The sequence below is a fragment of the Euprymna scolopes genome, chromosome 29 (assembly GCF_053919585.1).
Source record: "Euprymna scolopes isolate OS-2025 chromosome 29, ASM5391958v1, whole genome shotgun sequence".
Classification (NCBI taxonomy): Eukaryota; Metazoa; Mollusca; class Cephalopoda; order Sepiida; family Sepiolidae; genus Euprymna; species Euprymna scolopes.
This window is the reverse complement of record NC_136510.1, coordinates 103,810,189-103,829,446: the sequence shown is the minus strand read 5'-3', so window position 1 is coordinate 103,829,446 and position 19,258 is coordinate 103,810,189. Positions and strand designations below refer to the sequence as shown.

At 29.5% G+C, this 19,258-nt stretch overlaps 1 protein-coding gene across 1 annotated transcript in view; it reads right to left on the bottom strand.

Annotated features, from left to right (window-relative positions):
- LOC145252368 (protein fuzzy homolog) overlaps window positions 1–19,258 on the bottom strand; it is a 1,014,795-nt gene that overhangs the window by 932,447 nt on the left and 63,090 nt on the right. The window lies entirely within an intron of this gene.

Below are 19,258 nucleotides of genomic sequence, written 5' to 3'. Positions count from 1 at the left end.
TATATATAAATTCAGGCTTGAGATGCTCAAAAGTAGGGACTAATGAATACAACGAGGTTGTTAGATAGTGCTCGATAACAAAAGCAAAATATTTTTATATTATTTATTCAAGGGTAAACAGTTACATTTGGTCTCTACAAACAGCCATCTGTTTCAGTCAATGAGACTTCGTCAGGCGACTTTGAACCATTCGACACCAAAAAAACAATAAAAGTTGCTAGCTTTCTTTTTTTTTAAAGAGCTCGTAACTTTTATTGTTACATACATACATACATACATACATACATACATACATACATACATACATACATACATTTAAACAGACAAGTGAGATTTATATCATAGATAACAAAAACAGCTTATAGCTTATATATTTCTTCCTATCTGTCGAAAATCATTATTAACACAAACAATTGATACAGGACAAACCTAAATACTGTCTTCTTAATTTACATACATACATACATATATATATATATATATATATATATATATATATATATATATATATATATATATATATATATATACAACCACCATAAATTGTATATATGTATATAAATGCGTCGAGTCTCTAGGTCTGTCCACCTCCATTTTAATCTCATATCGTCGGATTTTATCCATTTCTAATAATCATGTATATATATATATATATATATATATATATATATATATATATATATATATATATATATGACAAGCAATAAATATTATTCTTCTTTTATTTTCATAATCTACTTTTCTATATTGCTCTATCTAGTGTATTGAGCTTCCTATTTTCTCGATGCGTTCTAATATAAACATATTTATCTTTGTAAGTTTAATTATATTTCAATTATATATATATATATACTTGTGAGTCACCACTTATCAAGACCCGAAGACCACTCGAGGATAAGGATTATTGAATGTAAGGTGGCAGTGTAGTACTCATTAATGATATAAATTGGGTAGAATTTGATTATTTGTTAGGACGGCTCAATTTTTTTACATTGGATTTAGAAGCTACCATGTTGTATTCAACCGAGAAGCAGGCCAGCGGAACAGTGCTCCACAGGCGTGCAGTTCTCGGAAAGAAGCTTTATTTGTGGAAGCCACTGTTTAGGCACAGGTAGAGAGTGGGTAAATTTTTGATAGTGGTTGTAGCTAGTTGAGTGTTTTTTTGGGGGGGGAAGTTTGGCACAGGAGAATGATAGATTGGAGTTCAGTCGAGCACTTTCCATATTATATATATATATATAATATGGCAAGTGCTCGACTGAACTCCAATCTATATATATATATATATATATATATATATATATATATATATATATATATATATATATATGTGTTTAATAATATAAAAGACTCCAATTGACCTGTGAACAGATGGATGGAAGCATAGATTATATGTGAAAAGGAATCCGGTTATAATTCTCTCCTTGCTATGAAAGACATCAATCAACGTCGAATGTGTGCACGTGGGCGTGTGTTTAGGGTGCCATGTTCAATAAGAACATGCGCCTTTAAACACAAGATCCTTCTGACTCTTTTGACCACCACGCCCCCACCCCACATCCTTCACAGTTCCAGAGTTTCACTAAAACATTTTTATTAGTAATAACAATGGAAGAAAGGGTCATAGATTTAAAGGGGAAAAAATCGGTTTAACAAATGTGAGTAGTAGATATGAGCGTAGAAAATAAATCACGGATAGAAAAAGAAAGATATATTTTATTATGTTAACATTTTGGAGAGGGGAAAACATTAAATTTAAGTCATAATAAACAAATTTGACATACAAATTTAGGGAAACCATGGCACAACGTAAGTTCTAGTCCAAATGTTTAAAAGCAAAAACATTGATAACATCACGAAACCAGAACAGATACTGCACTCTATATGAAGCAGGAGATAATGCTTGGGAAGATCGTCAATTAACATGTATTGCACTACCTTTCTGAAGAAGCAGCAATATCTGTGAGCAGTTTCATGACAACAGACCAGATACTACACTATCCCCAAACGGGGAGATAATGCCTAGAAGGATATTTTTCTTACAGAAAGGAGTCACCACTTATCAAGGCCCGGATGCCACTCGAGGATAAGGGCTAATGAATGCATTGTTAGTAGTGGAAATTTGGTAAATTGGATTACTAAAGGAGAACGGCTCATGAAGAACTTGTTTACATTGAACTTGAAGACAACCATATTGTAGTCAGCCAGAAAGCAGGTAAATGGAACAGAGTTCCACAAGCGTGCAGTTCTGAGAAATAAGCTTTGTTCATGGAATCCACGTTTAGGTTAAGGCACAGATAAAGAATGGGGGAAATTGTTGATAGTGGTTTCAACTAGACGAGTGTTTTTCATGAAAGTTTTACAAGGGGTGTGTCACAAAGCAGATACTATACTATCTTCCTGAAGAGGCAGTAATCCTAAAAGGATGGTTTCATCACAACAGAACAGATACTACTACTTATTCGTATTATTTGGATTATTTGCACAATGTATCCTTGAAGTTTCATTGAATTCAGGAAATCTACATGTCGAACTAAGGAATCTGCAAGTAATTTTGAACGGAACCATTTATTTAACCCACGGGGGTAGCATGCTCTTCTTACAACAGTCATGACTGGGCAGAGGTCCTAAGAAATTTGCAATGGTATTTTTGTGTCGCCTCCAGAAGAGTGTAACTTACAACTTAATTTCACCAAGTACTATATCTACTATGCCATGGGTTCTTGCAGACAAGATACATCCGAAAAAGGTCGGAGATTACATCGAACGAAATGTTGTGCAAATAACTGAAGGTGAGAACAGTAGTCAGAAGAATCTAAATAAAAGAAGACCGACGGTAATTCTATTATTTCACATTCAAGCAAGGAAAATTCTGTTTCAAACTTAAACATGAGACCAATAGAAATGCTATTTCAACCTTAAGTATGACAGACCAAAGAAAATGCTAATTAAAACTTAAGCATGGCACAAACTGACTAAAATGCTATTTAAAACTTAAGCATGACAGACCAAAGAAAATGCTATTTAAAACTTAAGCATGACAAACCAAAAAAAATGCTATTTCAAACTTAAGCATGCGAGACCAACAAAAATTCTATTTCAAACTTAAGCATGGCAGACCAACAAAAATGATATTTAAATATTAAGCATGACAAACCAAAGAAAATGCTATTTAAAACTTAAGCATAACAAACCAACAAGAATACTATTTAAATTTTAAGCATGACAAACCAACAAAAATTCTATTTAAAGCTTAAGCATGACAAACCAAAGAAAATGCTACTTAAAACCTAAGTATGACAAACAAAGGAAAATGCGATTTAAAGCTTAAGTATGACAAACCAAAAAAAATGCTATTTCAAGCTTAAGCATGGCAGACCAACAAAAATGCTATTTTCAACTTAAGCATAACAAACAAACCTACAGATCGTTTTATATGAATGTTTAGGCGTGTTTAAAGCGATCCATCAATTCATCCAATGTGCACGTGTCAAACTAATTCATGATGTAAGACTTGATCAAAAAAACAATGAAAGAATTAAACTGTTTCAAAATCGAATTCCCACCCCACCAACTCCTCCTCCTCCTCTTCCTCCGAAACGTAAAAGTAAGGATGCTGATTCTCAGATAGCAAGATGCATTCCTCATCTGAAAATTACAGACACTGGGACGAAAGAGGGGGAGGAGGGGAGCCAAAATAGCCCTTCGTTAACCAATCCAAAACGTTATGTCAGAAACAACAACGATTACAGTGTTTCCAATAAGGAACGGACGGGCACTAAAAGTCTATTTAGCAAACACAATATAAATGCTAATGGTCTGATTACTTAGCATAGAAATTAAGAGCCGTTGTGTTTTTCGTAAAGCTACCACGAACGGAAGATTATAAATACAGGGGAATCTATGGCGTATATCATGAGATAAGCGTGTAGTTGAATGTTATTAGATTGGGTCTAAATGCATTAAATGATTTCCATCAGGGAACACCGGCTCAAATGTTGAGCAAGCAATGGATGCCTTTCCATTAACACGACTTATTTGCAAGCATGTATATGGAAATAAAATTAGACAACGAGTAAAAAGAAGGGGATGGGGGGCAGTGAAAGTAAAGTATAAAACGGAAGTGGCAGCAGAAGGAGAAGAATGTAAGTGGGAGGGGTGTATCAAATTGGATGAACATTGCGAATCAAAATAGAGTCTCCGTACAAAAGTGAAACGCAAAAGCGAGATTCAAGTTGAATTAAATTAAAAGTGAAAGTGAAACTAGAATCAAACTGAGCGCGGGAATAGAACTAAGGATTTAAAGATGAACGCCGAAATTGAACGGAGAAGTGGGGGAGGAAGGAGAAGCGAATTATATGAAAAGTGGAAGGGCAACGAGAAATAGATTCGAAACTAAATTAAGTTTGGAAAGATGGCATCGTAGTATACAAGAGGTGCGCCAGAAGAATAAAGATCCAAATAACGATGATAAGGATAGAAACAGGAATTCCAAGCAAGGTAATAAGAAATAAAAAAATAAAATTAAATCAGAGAAATGAAATCGCTCTAAAGTGAAAGTGAAAGTGAAACTTACATTTCAAAATGAAAGTGAAACTAAAAAACAATGTATACGTTCTGTCAAGATTTTAATTCTATGAAATATTTAATGAGAAATTTTGTTTCATTAAAGGCCATACCTTGAGTAAAACGAGAGGTTGTTTTTGACCAATGATCAAATATTTTAAAACTGAAACAATAGATTTATGATCGCAAATAATAGTAATTTTGTTTATCTAAATTAAATAAAATAATACCTTGCTCTTTTTATTGAGCACTATCATGAAATTCAATAGTTTTTACTTTTTAGATAATATCAACCTTAGAACAAGTACATATATATATATATATATATATATATAATAGAGAAAGATAGTTTTCTTAAAGCATTGCTAGTAAATATATATGGAAGAGTATAAGAAGGCTATAGCAATGCAGGGAACGGGCTGTTTTATTGCCGTGCCGTATGAACAAAAATGGACAAACAAAAGGTCTCATTTGTTTTGTTATTTTATTTAACTTCGTATATCCATTTATTTTTCAAGATAATCACAATACAAATCAGTAAATATGAACTTACTGTTTGAGATAACCGGAATGGTGTAGGTCTTAATATTTTAAGAAATTTCATCTCTTGAAAAAAAAAATGAACAAAAAAATGCCCTTAAAAAAGAAAAATATTGAAATATCGTAAGGCGTAAATGGATCCACCACTCTCTCTCTCTCTCTCTCTCTATATATATATATATATATATATATATATATATATATATATATATATATCTTTCTCTCTTTCTATATATATGTGTGTGTGAGCGTGTGTATGTGATAAAAATAACCAAGATATTATCCTTATATTAGAACCTGTCAAGATAATAAAAATTTCAATACAGATCATTAGATAGATAGAGTAATTGAATAAAAAATAAACAAGAAAACTTCATTATGAAAATAATAACTGAATCCATAAAAATATTTAGTTATTCATCAAATATTCAAACAAGAACTCATAATACTGAAAGATCCTGAACCCAAGAATTTTCAAAGATCGACTCTTTTTATCAGAATCTAAACATCAGTAAAAAAAAAAAAAATGCATCACTGGTTTGCATAAATTTGAAAAATATATATAAAACCTGTGAATTCAAATGCATTTTCGGTAGAATTAAAAAAAAAAGGACGAAGAATTAAATAATTAATGAAGTCACAAAAGAAAAGTCTAGAATCTATATATTAACGCGATAGGAATTATCACCCATACACTGATGATTGCGTAAGCATGACACACTAGTGTTTTTATGTACCTATATGTTAATACTATAGCGTGTGTGTTATTTAGTGTATCACACATCTTTTTTTCCTTCGGAGTGATTGTCGTTTAATTGTTATAACTTTCCATTTATTGTCATAAATAATTTTACCAAGAATTCTTCATAAGTTTTGGTTTCGGTTTTGATTATAGGTGATGGCACTCAAGTCATCTATCTTTTTTTATAAATAATTTTATCAAGAATTGTTCATAAGTTTTTTTTCAGTTTCGGTTATAGGTGATGGTACTCAAGTTTATATATATATATATATATATATATATATATATATATATATATATATATATATATATATAAAGCTGAATGTGTGTGTGTGTGGGTGTGTCTGGTCACGAATAGGCTCCTATATGGTTGACTATTTTAAAAAACTGATTACATATAATGATAGAAGATGTACCGAGACACAGGAATGGGTATGTTTGATCTGGCAGAATGGCGGTTCATTAAAATTGTGGGGTCTGTGTTCGCGCCTAGTCCACAAAGTATGGAAATAAAAAATTTAAAAATTAAAAAAAAAAACGTTTACAAGTGTTTTTGATATAGATGTACATAAGAATACTTTGATAAGTATGTTTTAACTTAAATAGGGATGGTATAATAAAATTGTGGGGTCTGCGTTGGCGCCTGGCCTCCATAGAATGGAAATAGGCACAAACTAAATAAAGACTTTTCATATCTATCTGCGTAAGTATACTTTGATAATTATGTTTCAGTTTGAAGAAATATGGTATAATAAAATTATGGGGTGTTCGTTCGCGTCTGACCTCCATAGAATGGAAATATGTCAACACGTTTAACAAGTTTTTTTAATATAGATCCACAGAATATTGTGATAAGTGTTTCAGTGTGAACAGGTATGGTATAATAAATTATGGGGGTTATCTATTTTATTTTTCTTTCATCATATTTTGCTTTGGTTTTGATACCCCCACATTCAACCCAAATTTACAATCCTTCCTTTTCATAACCTATCATACTTTCATAAATCAAAGTCCATTTTCTGTAGGCTGTTTTTGAACCCAGTCAACGCGGGTACTTTTGCTAGGATATATATATATATATTTTCTTCAAAAGTTTTGGTTTCAGTTCAAGCTGATGCACCCAAGTCATATGGATATAGTCTTTATATTTTTGAAATCACAACTTTATAATATATAAGAATCGATCGAGAATTGACACTAGGATAATATATCCGAAATCTGCATGAATTGAAACATCATATTAAGCGTATTTTAAGATCGGACATTCCTGATAGCTTAGATCAATACTTTTGCAGTTTTAACAAAAGAGCTACAGTAATATCAGGGCATCTCCATTTACGCTGAACATCCACAGAATGCCAACATCAGTACATTACATATGAAAGAATCCACTGCAGAATTTCCACAGGTCCCGTTAGTCGGCATGAATGGATTATAATTAATAATAAATTGAAAATCAAAAAATACTATAAAAATATTCAAAGTCTACGATGTTTCTTTTTGTTTTTTTTTTTGTTTTTTGTTTTTTTTTACTGCTGCTTATTTTCCTATGAAAAGTGACTAGCTTTGAAAATGCATGGATTAAGAATATTTCTTTATTATAATTCTTTGTTTTTAAAAACTGTTTTTTTATCACAAGGTAATTGTTGTTACTGATAATTATAATGGGTCTAATAATAAGCAAACCTCTCGTACGCATACTCACTAGCTGTAAAGATAAGATAACAAATAATAACCAAATGAAGGATCTGCTTAACAAACATAAAATACGCTTAAATATGATATTTTAATTTATCAAGATTTCATATATATTATTATAGAGTCGTGATTTCAAAAGTAAAAAAAAAAAAGTATTTGGGTGCCATCAGCTAGAATAGAAATCAAAAGCAAAACTAGCAAAGCTGGTGACGTTACCACTGTACCAAAGCTGGCGACGTTACCACTGTACCAAAGCTGGCGACGTTACCACTGTACCAAAGCTGGCGACGTTACCACTGTACCAAAGTTACACGCATATGAACTGATTAAAAATAAACTAAGACAAATGCAGAAAATGTATAACGATTTTTTTTTCAATTTTGACCCCTTCTTATCCCTTAAAAACTATTTTAACCGGCTAAAAACGCATAAAAGAACGGTCCATAAAAAACATCCAATCATTTGAGGCCCCTAGCTCTGGTCTGCGATTCTTAGTTTCAGATGAGACAGAGTTTGAAAATATGTAGACAGACCGACAGACATAGCGAGTTTTATAAATTAGATTTTCTGAAAATCGCAAGACTTGAAAAGAAAATTTTAAAAACATAAACACCTCTTCACCCATTTCCCAAATGTTCCTACCACTCTACGTAAAATAAAAAGAAATCCATACGACGCAACATTGCTACAAATAACCGACACGTAAGAATCTATAATAAATTACATTTCATGGAATTAAATTAACAGGATTAGTATGACGTTAAAAATCTAACCAACAAAAAGGACAGTACAAATAAATAAATAAATTAATAAATAAATAAACAAATAAATAAATAAAATAACAATTTCCCGCAATTCATTCGATTTGCCAAACTTTCACAAAAAGACCCATCTATCTACAACCACTGTCAACAATTTCCCCCACTCCCTATCTGTGCCTAAATTCAAACGTAAATCCCATGAAAAAGTATTTTTTCCGAGAACTGCCCGCTTGTAGAACTCTGTTCTACTGGTTTGCTTTCCAGCTGACTACAATATGGTCGTCTTCAAGTCCAATGTAAACAAGTTTTTGTTTAACCATCTCCTTAAATAATCAAATTCTTCACAATTTCTATGCTATTGTCCCGATGACTACTATACACTCATTAACAATTATCCTCGAGTGATCTTCGGGCCTTGATAAGTGGTTATTCCCTTTGCAAAAGAAAGCAATAATAATACTTATTAAAATAAGAAAGGAAATCTTGCTGCAAATAATGACGTTTTGTTGTCATGTAGTCAACTATCGTGTTATTGACACAGTATTTCAGGCGACGCTACTTCCGACCTACTTTCAGGTGCACTTTTAGAACTCTCAGGAACCTTTTTTTATTACAGAGCCAATACTCTATTGATTATTATATTGCACCCAATATTCGAACTGAACGAAATATTTAATATATTGTGTCAGATTGGTATTATTCCGGTATCCATGACTGAGTAAAAGTGTCGGCGTCTCTATACTATTGGGACGAGATTTCGGAAATCGTAAAACCGAATTTCACATGAAAACAATGGTATCTACGTATTCCTCATATTTTTAAGATGATTATATAAAAAGATTCCGAAAATTGATAAGGTAGAAAATAATTTATTAAAGAAAAAAAATAGAATTTGATGAAAACGATCTTAAGACACAGAAGAGTTCAAAAGGGAAGTACTTTTCTTTTTCGATTTGAACAAGATGGCGGCAATTTTTCACCGGCTACCACGATTAAGGGTGTTTTGTTTAATAATTCAGTAATATTCGGGTAATTTCGATTGCATAATTTGGAAGCTACCATTTTAACTTATTAGAATTGACAAAAAAATCAGTTGAAACCATTGTTTTGTTTTTTTTTTTTTTCTGAAAACTCCATTTATCGACTACCAAATCTCATCCCAAAAGTATAGAAGCGCTGAAGTGTCAATTAGTTATTGTTATTTTAGCTTATAGTAAGGATCGACCTTTAATCTCCGGGAGGCCGTCGTTTAGAAGCGATTGGTACTCAACAATTCGACAATATTATCTGTTGTGCAAAGTTACTTTTGGGACAGAAATTTCCCTCTACGTAGTCCAAGTTCGCATATACAATCTTAAACTGAACAAAAGTAATGTATTTCCATACACAGAAACTGTCACAGTTCAAGTATGAGAATCACAGTTAAATTTAAAGTTACAATTCACAGCGAAAGTGAAAGTGAAAATGAAAGTAAAAGCACAAAAAAAAAATTGAGAATTTATACTTTACTAGCAGGGCGCTCGGCGTTGCCCGGTCGTAAAATATGCTGAAATATGATATTTTAATTTATGCAAATTTCGCATTTGTTATTTCAAAGCCAATTCTCCATTAATTATTATATTGTACCCAATATATAGCAATGATTTCAAAGATAAAAAAAGATACATGATTTGAGTGCCATCAGCAAGAACGGAAATTAAAACATAATGATCCAGCTTTAGTTGTTACCGTTTGAGCTGTCGTTAGGTGGATATGAAATAGTTACAAATGAACCAACTTTAATGTATAAATGTATATTTTCGCATGCGTACAAGAGTACTTTAAGTTGACTTACGCCTGCCTAGTTCCATTTTATTTTCAATTTTGACCACTTAGAAGCAACTTTTACCTGTTTATATATATATATATATATATATATATATATATATATATATATATACGTTTTTTTTTATTACCGTTTTTTTTCCTGTTCAGTTACATTTTTGTTTCAGCTACGCGACCGTTTTTTCGCTGTTATGTAGCCTCCTCAGACTTTACAGAAAACCGTTTTCTCCTCAAACGTTTTCTGTAAAGTCTGAGGAGGCTACATAACGGCCAAAAAACGGTCGCGTAGCTGAAACAAAAATGTAACTGTAACTGAACAGAAAAAAAAAACGGTAATAAAAAATAAAACGCATATTTGCTCTACAACAGTATTGAGCACTTTCTTCAGGTTCTTTTTCATTACCAATTTTACTATATATATATATATATATATATATATATATATATATATATATATATATATATATATATATATAAAACAAAAGTCCGCAGAGAATGCAATCATTTGACCTGCTTCAGGCCGCTCTGCAAACTTGCTTCTCAATGGAGGTGCAGTTTGAAAAAATGGAATTATACACACAAACAGTAAGTTTTACATACACACACGCACGCGCGCGCGTGTAGTCTTTTAAAAATTTTATTGTTTTATTTTATGGCTTATCAACACTTTTCGGGCTATTTAATGCCGAGTTCAATAATATTAGAAAAAGTTTTTATGCTTCAAGATTTTGATATCTCCAAATATTTAGTCACGGTGTTTGGTTTGGTTGTTTTGTAAAGGAAAATTGTTGTTTTACTTTTTGACATTGCAGAACATGATTGAGTTTTTTGCAAAGGGAAAGAAAAATAAACAATATAACAGCAATGCCTGATGCATTTTGTGTCTGGTAGCCAGTATCTTCAGACAACCTGATTAGATAGCAAAAGGCTTTCTTTTCTAAACAAAACAGCTTGAAATGTCTCCAGTATAAAAAAGCGCCACCAACATTCTCTTCTACTTTTGTTCTTCGGATTCTATCTCATTTTTCGTCACATACTGGCCTATTAACATTGCCTCGTTGTTAAAAAAAAAAAAAAAAAAAAAATTAAAATTAAAACGCAAGGAAAATGCAGATTTAAAAAGATTTTAATCTTATTTTTTCGCAATTTTATTTATTCGACCCCCTCCCCCCCCAAAAAAAAACCCTTCTCTACCCCCATCCCCCCCGGCTGTTTCCCTTTTACATAGAAATGTGTTTCGGGATTTATTTGTAAGACTTTTACCAAGAAATGTCTAGAAAACACCGGAGGGATAAATTTGGTACAAAGTTGGGGTGGGGGGTGAAGCTGCAAGGTATGAGTTATATATACTGTCATGCTTCAGATGTAGATTTCACGAAGTTGGTTAATTCGATGAGAGTACCCAGAGAAAAGAAAAAAAAGAACGGGGAGTAAGCGGATAGGACTGTTTATTTATATTTTCTTGGCCTCATGCTAAAACCCAGCAGGGAATGGAGTATAAGCAAAGAATAAGTGATTAGAGAGAGAGAGAGAGAGAGAGAGAGAGAGAGAGAGAGAGAGAGAGAGAGAGAGAGGAGAGAGAGAGAGAGAGGGAGAGAGAGAGAGAGAGAGAGAGGGAGAGAGAGAGAGGGAGAGAGAGAGGGGGGTGCATAATGGCAAGTTTTGTATTGGCTTAGTTATTAAAAGATGTTGGAATGAAAATTATATACGAAAAAAAAAACTAGAATATTTGCATAATGGAAAGAAAGGTGAGAATTTAATGAAAAAGGAAATGGATGCATGGAAAAAATTAGTGAACAATATAATAAAAAGATTTTATTGAAGTACGAACAGAATAATGTCGAGGTGAGGGGGGGGGTCATAGTTGTGGTGGGATGGATGAGAAAAACGAATTCGAGGAAGACAAGGAAAGCAAGTTTATAAAAATATGCATCCAGAAAGAATAAGAAAGAAAAGGGAGAGAAAGGGTAAAGAGAAAGAGGAGTAAAAAAAATTAAAATAGATAATAAAATCGTAAAAAAAAGAAAGAGTAAGAAAAAGAAAAAAAAGAAAGAGTAAGAAATGAAAGGAAGAAAAAAGTAAAAAAGAAAAGAGAAAGAAATAATAAAAAAGAAAGAGAAAGAAAGAGTAAAAAATGAAAGGAAAGAAAAAGTAAAAAACAAGAAAAGACAAAGTGCAAAAGAAAAGAACAAGAAAGAAAAAAAATGAACAAAAAAGAAAGAGTAAAAAAGAATAGAAGACAAAGAAAAAGTAAAATAAAAAAGAAAGAAATGTCAAAGAGAAAAAAGAAAGGATAAAAAAAAGAAAGGAAGACAAAGAAAGGGTAAAATTAAAAGGCGAAGGAAAGAATAAAAAAGAAAGGAAGAGAAAGAAAAGTAAAAAAGAAAGAACTATTAAAGACAGAAGAAAGAAAGGTTAAAAAAGTAAAGAAGATAATGAAAGGGTATAAAACAAAAGAGAAAGAAAGAATAAAATAAAACAAGACAATAAAAAAAGAAAAAGTAAAAAAGAAAGGAAGAGAAAGAAAGAGGAATAAAGAATAAAAAAGAAACGAAGAAAAAGAACAGTAAAAAATAAAAAACAAGAAATGAAAAGTGAAAGAGAAAGAAAAAGAAAAAAGAAAGAAATATTAAAGAAAGAAAAATAAAAAAGAAAAAAGAAAAGAAAGAAATATTAAAAAAAGGAAAAGAAAGAATAAAAATGAAAAGAAATAAATATTAAAAAAAAGAAAGAAGAAAAAGAAAAAGAAATATTAAATCAAGAAAAAAAAGAATAAAAAAGAAAAGAAAGAAATATTAAATATTAAAAAAAGAAAGAATAAAAAGAAAAAGAAATATTAAATAAAGAAAAGAATAAAAAAGAAAAAAAAAGAAATATTAAAAAAGAAAAAGAAAGAATAAAAAGAAAAGAAAGAAATATTAAAAAAGAAAAAGAAAGAATAAAAAGAAAAGAAAGAAATATTAAATAAAGAAAAAAAAAGAATAAAAAAGAAAGATATATTAAAAAAGAAAAAGAAAGAATAAAAAGGAAAAAGAAATATTAAAAAAGAAAAAAGAAAAAGAAAAGAAAGAAATATTAAAAAAAGAAAAAAGAAAAAGAAAAGAAAGAAATATTAAAAAAAGAAAAATGAAGAATAAAACAGGAAAATAAATATTAAATAAAGAAACATTAAGAATAAAAAGAAATAAATATTAAAAAAAGGAAAAGAATAAAAAAGAAAGGAATATTAAAAAAAGAAAGAATAAAAAATAAAAGAAAGAAATATTAAAAGAGAAAAAGAAAGAAAAAGAAAAGAAATATTTGAAAAAGAAAAAGAAAGAATAAAAAAAGAAATATAAAAGAAAGAAATATTAAAGAAAGAAAAAAAAGAATAAAAAGAAAAGAAAGAAATATTAAAAAAGAAAAAGACAGAATAAAAAGAAAAGAAATATTAAAAAAGAAAAAGAAAGAATAAAAAAGAAATATTAAAAAAAGAATAAAAAGAAAAGAAAGAAATATTAAAAAAGAAAGAATAAAAAAGAAAAGAAAGAAATATTAAAAAAGAAAAAGAAAGAATAAAAAAAAAATATTAAAAAAGAAAAAGAAAGAATAAAAAAGAAATATTAAAAAAAAGAATAAAAAAGAAAAGAAAGAAATATTTAAAAAAGAAAAAGAAAGAATAAAAAAGAAAGAAATATTAAAAGTGTATGAAATCCTTTTTTATGTTGAATTCAACTGGATCACGTTTAAAAATGTTAAAATATATTTTTTTACAAGAACATTAAATTGCGTGAACTATCATGAATATTATGCAAAGGAATAAATCCTGCCCAAAATATAAAATTTTCAGTTTTCTCATCGTTTTTCCATTTTGATTAATTTCGGTATATTTTGGGACCAATAGTGCAAGACCGCTCGAAATATCCAAAATAAAATATAAGAAATTAAGAATAAACTTCAGATTAATGTTTAGTTTTAAAATATGCAAACGAAGAAATGATTTGCGGCGATTTTAAACGGTGCCTCTTCTTTTATCGTAAACTGAACTCATTAATAAGAAAAAATTAGAATAAAATGGTGAGGTACACCCGAGCTTAAACAAGATATCATTCGATCTGTAGTCGAATGCTCTACAACTGAGCATGTATCTCCAAATGACAATAGTTTTATTTTTTTTAAGAAGAAATTATTTGCTGAGAATTATCTCCCTTGGCCGGTGTAACGTAAAATATTCCTCTGTAAAACTTCTTCTCTTTCTATTTATCTACAATATCTATTTTTAGGATCGGAAGTTTTCGATTTTCGATACTTGTCGGGTGGATTACCATACGAAACCTATCTAAGAACACTACCAGATTTATAAATTACTTTTGTTGAAATTTGTAAAATATATGCTCAGCCGTTTCAGAACCTATCAGGAAAGAACTCACAAGCACAGTGACTTATTAACCAAACTATTGTGTGAATTTAATAAAGTTTACGACATTCAATTTTTTTTTTTTGCAGACTGTTATCCTCATTGTTGTTGTTATTGTTGTTTCACCACGTTTCGACTTACTCATCCTCTGACCTTCGTCAGACGGTTAACTGTGGCGGAATAGGAATTCTTAATCTTGGAACTGTATTACCATTAATTAATGCCTTCCATAGTCGCTGTTGTCTCACTACATCTTTGGCCAACGAATCCTATGGCCTTCTTTGGGTAGGACTGAAACCGCTATCTTCCGACAATACTCAGCAGGAATTCGGTATTTATTCATTAAAAAAAAATAAATGAATACACAAAACGTCTCCCTCAAAGGATCCAAAAGATAAAAATAAATAAAAAATTATATATAATACTATATAGTCTTGAAAATGTTTAGCCTCTAAAACTATATATATATATATATATATATATATATATATATATAGAGAGAGAGAGAGAGAGAGAGAGTAAGAGAGAGAGAGAGAGATGGAAAAGGAACAATCAAGTTATGTGTCTATCAACGTTTTGTCTTTATTGTAAGACTTTTGGATCCATCATCTATAAAATAAATCTCACCTGTCTGTTTAAATGTATGTATGTATGTATGTATGTATGTATGTCTCGCAAAAACTTTCGGCAGAGGCGACGGATTTTCACGAGATCAGTATCATTCTGAAGCTCAACCCTTCGGATGACAACTATCGAAAAATTGGTTAAAAACACTAAATCCTTCACTCTCAACTGAACACTTTTCGACAGGGAGAGGTTGCTTTTTTTTCGATGATAATTTCGGAAGGAATCGCCTCTTTTCGATTGTCTAGCCTTAATTTAAACCTATGCCACTTTCGGTTTAGCGAAAGGCGCAACAGCTAACACATCATGTTTTTGTTTTCACTTTCTTTTCCTCCTTCGCAGTTCGGGTTTGAACCTGCCTGCCTACTACTACTTTTTTTTTTTTTGCGCTCGCAATATTCTTTTTTTTCTTTTTCTTTTTGCTTAACAAACACCCTTACATACACCTCTACTTTCTTTTCTGCCCTCTAATTCTAGTTGATGGCACCCAGGTCATATTTTTTATTTTAAATTTTAAACTCATCAATATATATTGGGTACAATATAAATAATCAATAGTGTATTAATAAATACGAAATCTGCATAAAATAAAATAAAATAAAATTTAGCATATTTTATGACTGGGAAACACCAGGTGGCCTGATGCTTTATATATATATACTAGCAAAAGTACCCGTCGTTGACTGGGTTCAAAAACAGCCTACAGAAAATGGACTCTGATTTATGAAAGTATGATAGGTTATGAAAAGGAAGCGTTGTAAAGAGATAGTTTCGAATTTGGGGGTATCAAAACCAAAGCAAAATATGATGAAAGTAAAAATAAAATAGATAAACCCCATAATTTATTATACTATACCTGTTCACACTGAAACACTTATCACAATATTCTGTGGATCTATATTACAAAACTTTGTTAAACTTTGTGACATATTTCCATTCTATGGAGGTCAAGCACGAACGAACACCCCATAATTTTATTATACCATATTTCTTCAAACTGAAGCATAATTCTCAAAGTAAACTTACGCAGATAGATATGAAAAGTCTTTATTAAAGTTTGTGCCTATTTCCATTCTATGGAGGCCAGGCGCGAACGCAGCCCCCACAATTTTATTATACCATTCCTATTTAAGTTAAAACATACTTATCAAAGTATTCTTATGTACATCTATTTCAAAAACACTTGTAAACGATTTTTTAAAAATTTTTTAATTTTTTATTTCCATACTTTGTGGACCAGGCGCGAATGCAGACACCACAATTTTAATGAACGATCGTTCTGCAGGATCAAACATACCCATTCCTGTGTCTCGATACATCTTCTATCATTATATGTAATCAGTTTTTTAAAATAGTCAACCATATAGGAGCCTATTCGTGACCACACACACATACATTCAGCTTTATATTATAGATATATAAATACATATATATATATATATATATATATATATATATATATATATATATAAGTTCGTGTATATATATATATATATATATATATATATATATATATATATACATACATACATACATAAGGTGTATATATATAAATACATAATATGTATATGTTTATACATATATAAAGTGCATATATATACATACATACATAAAGTGTATATATACATTATATATATATACATTAAGTGTGTGTATATATATATATATATATATATATATATATATATATATATATATATACGTACATAAAGTGTGTGAATATATACACGCATATAAAGTATATGCACATATATATATGTATGTATATAGATATATATCTATATAAAGTTCGTGCGTGTATATATATATATATATATACACACACATAATATGTATATATATATATATATAAAGTGCATATATATATACATACATAAAGTGTATATATACATACATAATATATACATACGTATATATATATGCATTAAGTGTGTATATATATATATACGTCCATAAAGTGTGTGAATATATATATGTATATAAAGTATATGCACATATATATATATACGTCCATAAAGTGTGTGAATATATATATGTATATAAAGTATATGCACACATATATATATATATATATATATATATATATATATATATATATATATATATATATATATATATATAAAGCATATGCCCACACATTTACTGAACGCGTTTATATATTTACCTATGCAAGGATACAATTAAAATTTTTCATTGTTCAGCTTTGGAGAAAAACGGATAAAAAATGTAAAAGTAGAATTTTACGTTAGTTTATGTAAAACGCCGGAAAGTGCCAAACGAAAGTTTGCCGCTTTTTTTATGCACAAATGCTGACCAATTTATGCAATTAAAAATATGTTATTTTCAATTTTTGCAATTAAAACTGTGTTATTTTCAATTTTTGCAATTAAAAATGTGTTATTTTCAATTTTTGCAATTAAAAATATGTTATTTTAAATTTTTGCAATAAAAACTGTGTTATTTTCAAGTTTTGCAATTAAAAACGTGTTATTTTCAATTTTTGCAATTAAAAATGTGTTATTTTCAATTTTTGCAATTAAAAATGTGTTATTTTCAATTTTTGCAATAAAAAATGTGTTATTTTCAATTTTTGCAATTAAAAATGTGTTATTTTCAATTTTTGCAATTAAAAATATGTTATTTTAAATTTTTGCAATAAAGACTGTGTTATTTTCAAGTTTTGCAATTAAAAACGTGTTATTTTCAATTTTTGCAATTAAAAATGTGTTATTTTCAATTTTTGCAATTAAAAATGTGTTATTTTCAATTTTTGCAATAAAAAATGTGTTATTTTCAATTTTTGCAATTAAAAATGTGTTATTTTCAATTTTTGCAATTAAAAATGTGTTATTTTCAATTTTTGCAATTAAAAATGTGTTATTTTCAATTTTTGCAATTAAAAATGTGTTATTTTCAATGGAAAATTAAATGGAAACAATATTCCTTTGTTGTTACAAAGAAAATATCATGAATTATTATTGGTCGTTTTTATTTTCCCAAACTTTAAAGAAATTAAAATTCAAATAAAAATACACTCATTGTAAGGTAAGTTTTATAAATAAATATATATTTTTTAAAATATAATAAACAAATGATAACAAATAAATGTTTTCTTAAATGACGTTGGATGCTGCGATTGCATTGGCTTAGCGTTTTGGTGTTTTTTTGTGTGTTTTATTTAAACCACGGAAAATTACGACGATAGCATGGTCCTTATTCTGCATATGCACCAAAAATTTTGATGTTAATGGTCTTGATGTACGGAATAAAAAGATCTTATTTATGAAGCTTTTAGAAACATCTTTAATTTATTATCCAAAAAAATTTTTGGAAAAATGGCCAGAAACAATCGTATATATAAAAATGTTTTTTTAAAACAAATTTGAAATACTTGAAAGAAATTGAATTTATATTCACACGAATAAACAAGGATCTTAGTATTTTTTTTTTTTTTATTAATCAAAATTGTGCAAAAATTTTCTATATAAAAAAAGGGGGGAAAATGTTTCGTTGTTGGTTAATGCTGCCTATCGCTTTATGTATTAAACATTGGAAATGAACTGATTTAATTCGATTTGTAAATTCGAACTGATAAACAATGACAATCAAAGATGGTTGAATAGCCGGAAAGAACTGGGGTAATTGCTTGCTTGAAATGCCACCAATAATTTAATCACGGGAAGAAGAACTTTTAATGGATCGTCTTAGAAAAGAGGATTTTCTATAAATAGAATGGTCAATGGATTATGGATATCAACCCCCGCACACACACACATGCTTTTTTTTTTTTTTTTTTTGATAATCAATAATTTTCTTTTATTTATTCACCCAAAAATATTATTTATCGATTTATTAAAGTAAAACAATCTATCTGTTAATAAAGATGTACATTATGGATTAATGAGATTTGTTTGTATTGGTGTTGGGACGATTCATCGAAATCGGAATAACATGTACGGTCAAAACATTAACACTGAGGATCAACAATGGGAAAACATGGGTAGGGCTTAATCATTTAAGAGAACGACTAATTACATTTATTTACATTAGACTTGAAACTGACCACATTGTAGTCCGCTGGGAAACAGTCGCATGGTATTGAACAAC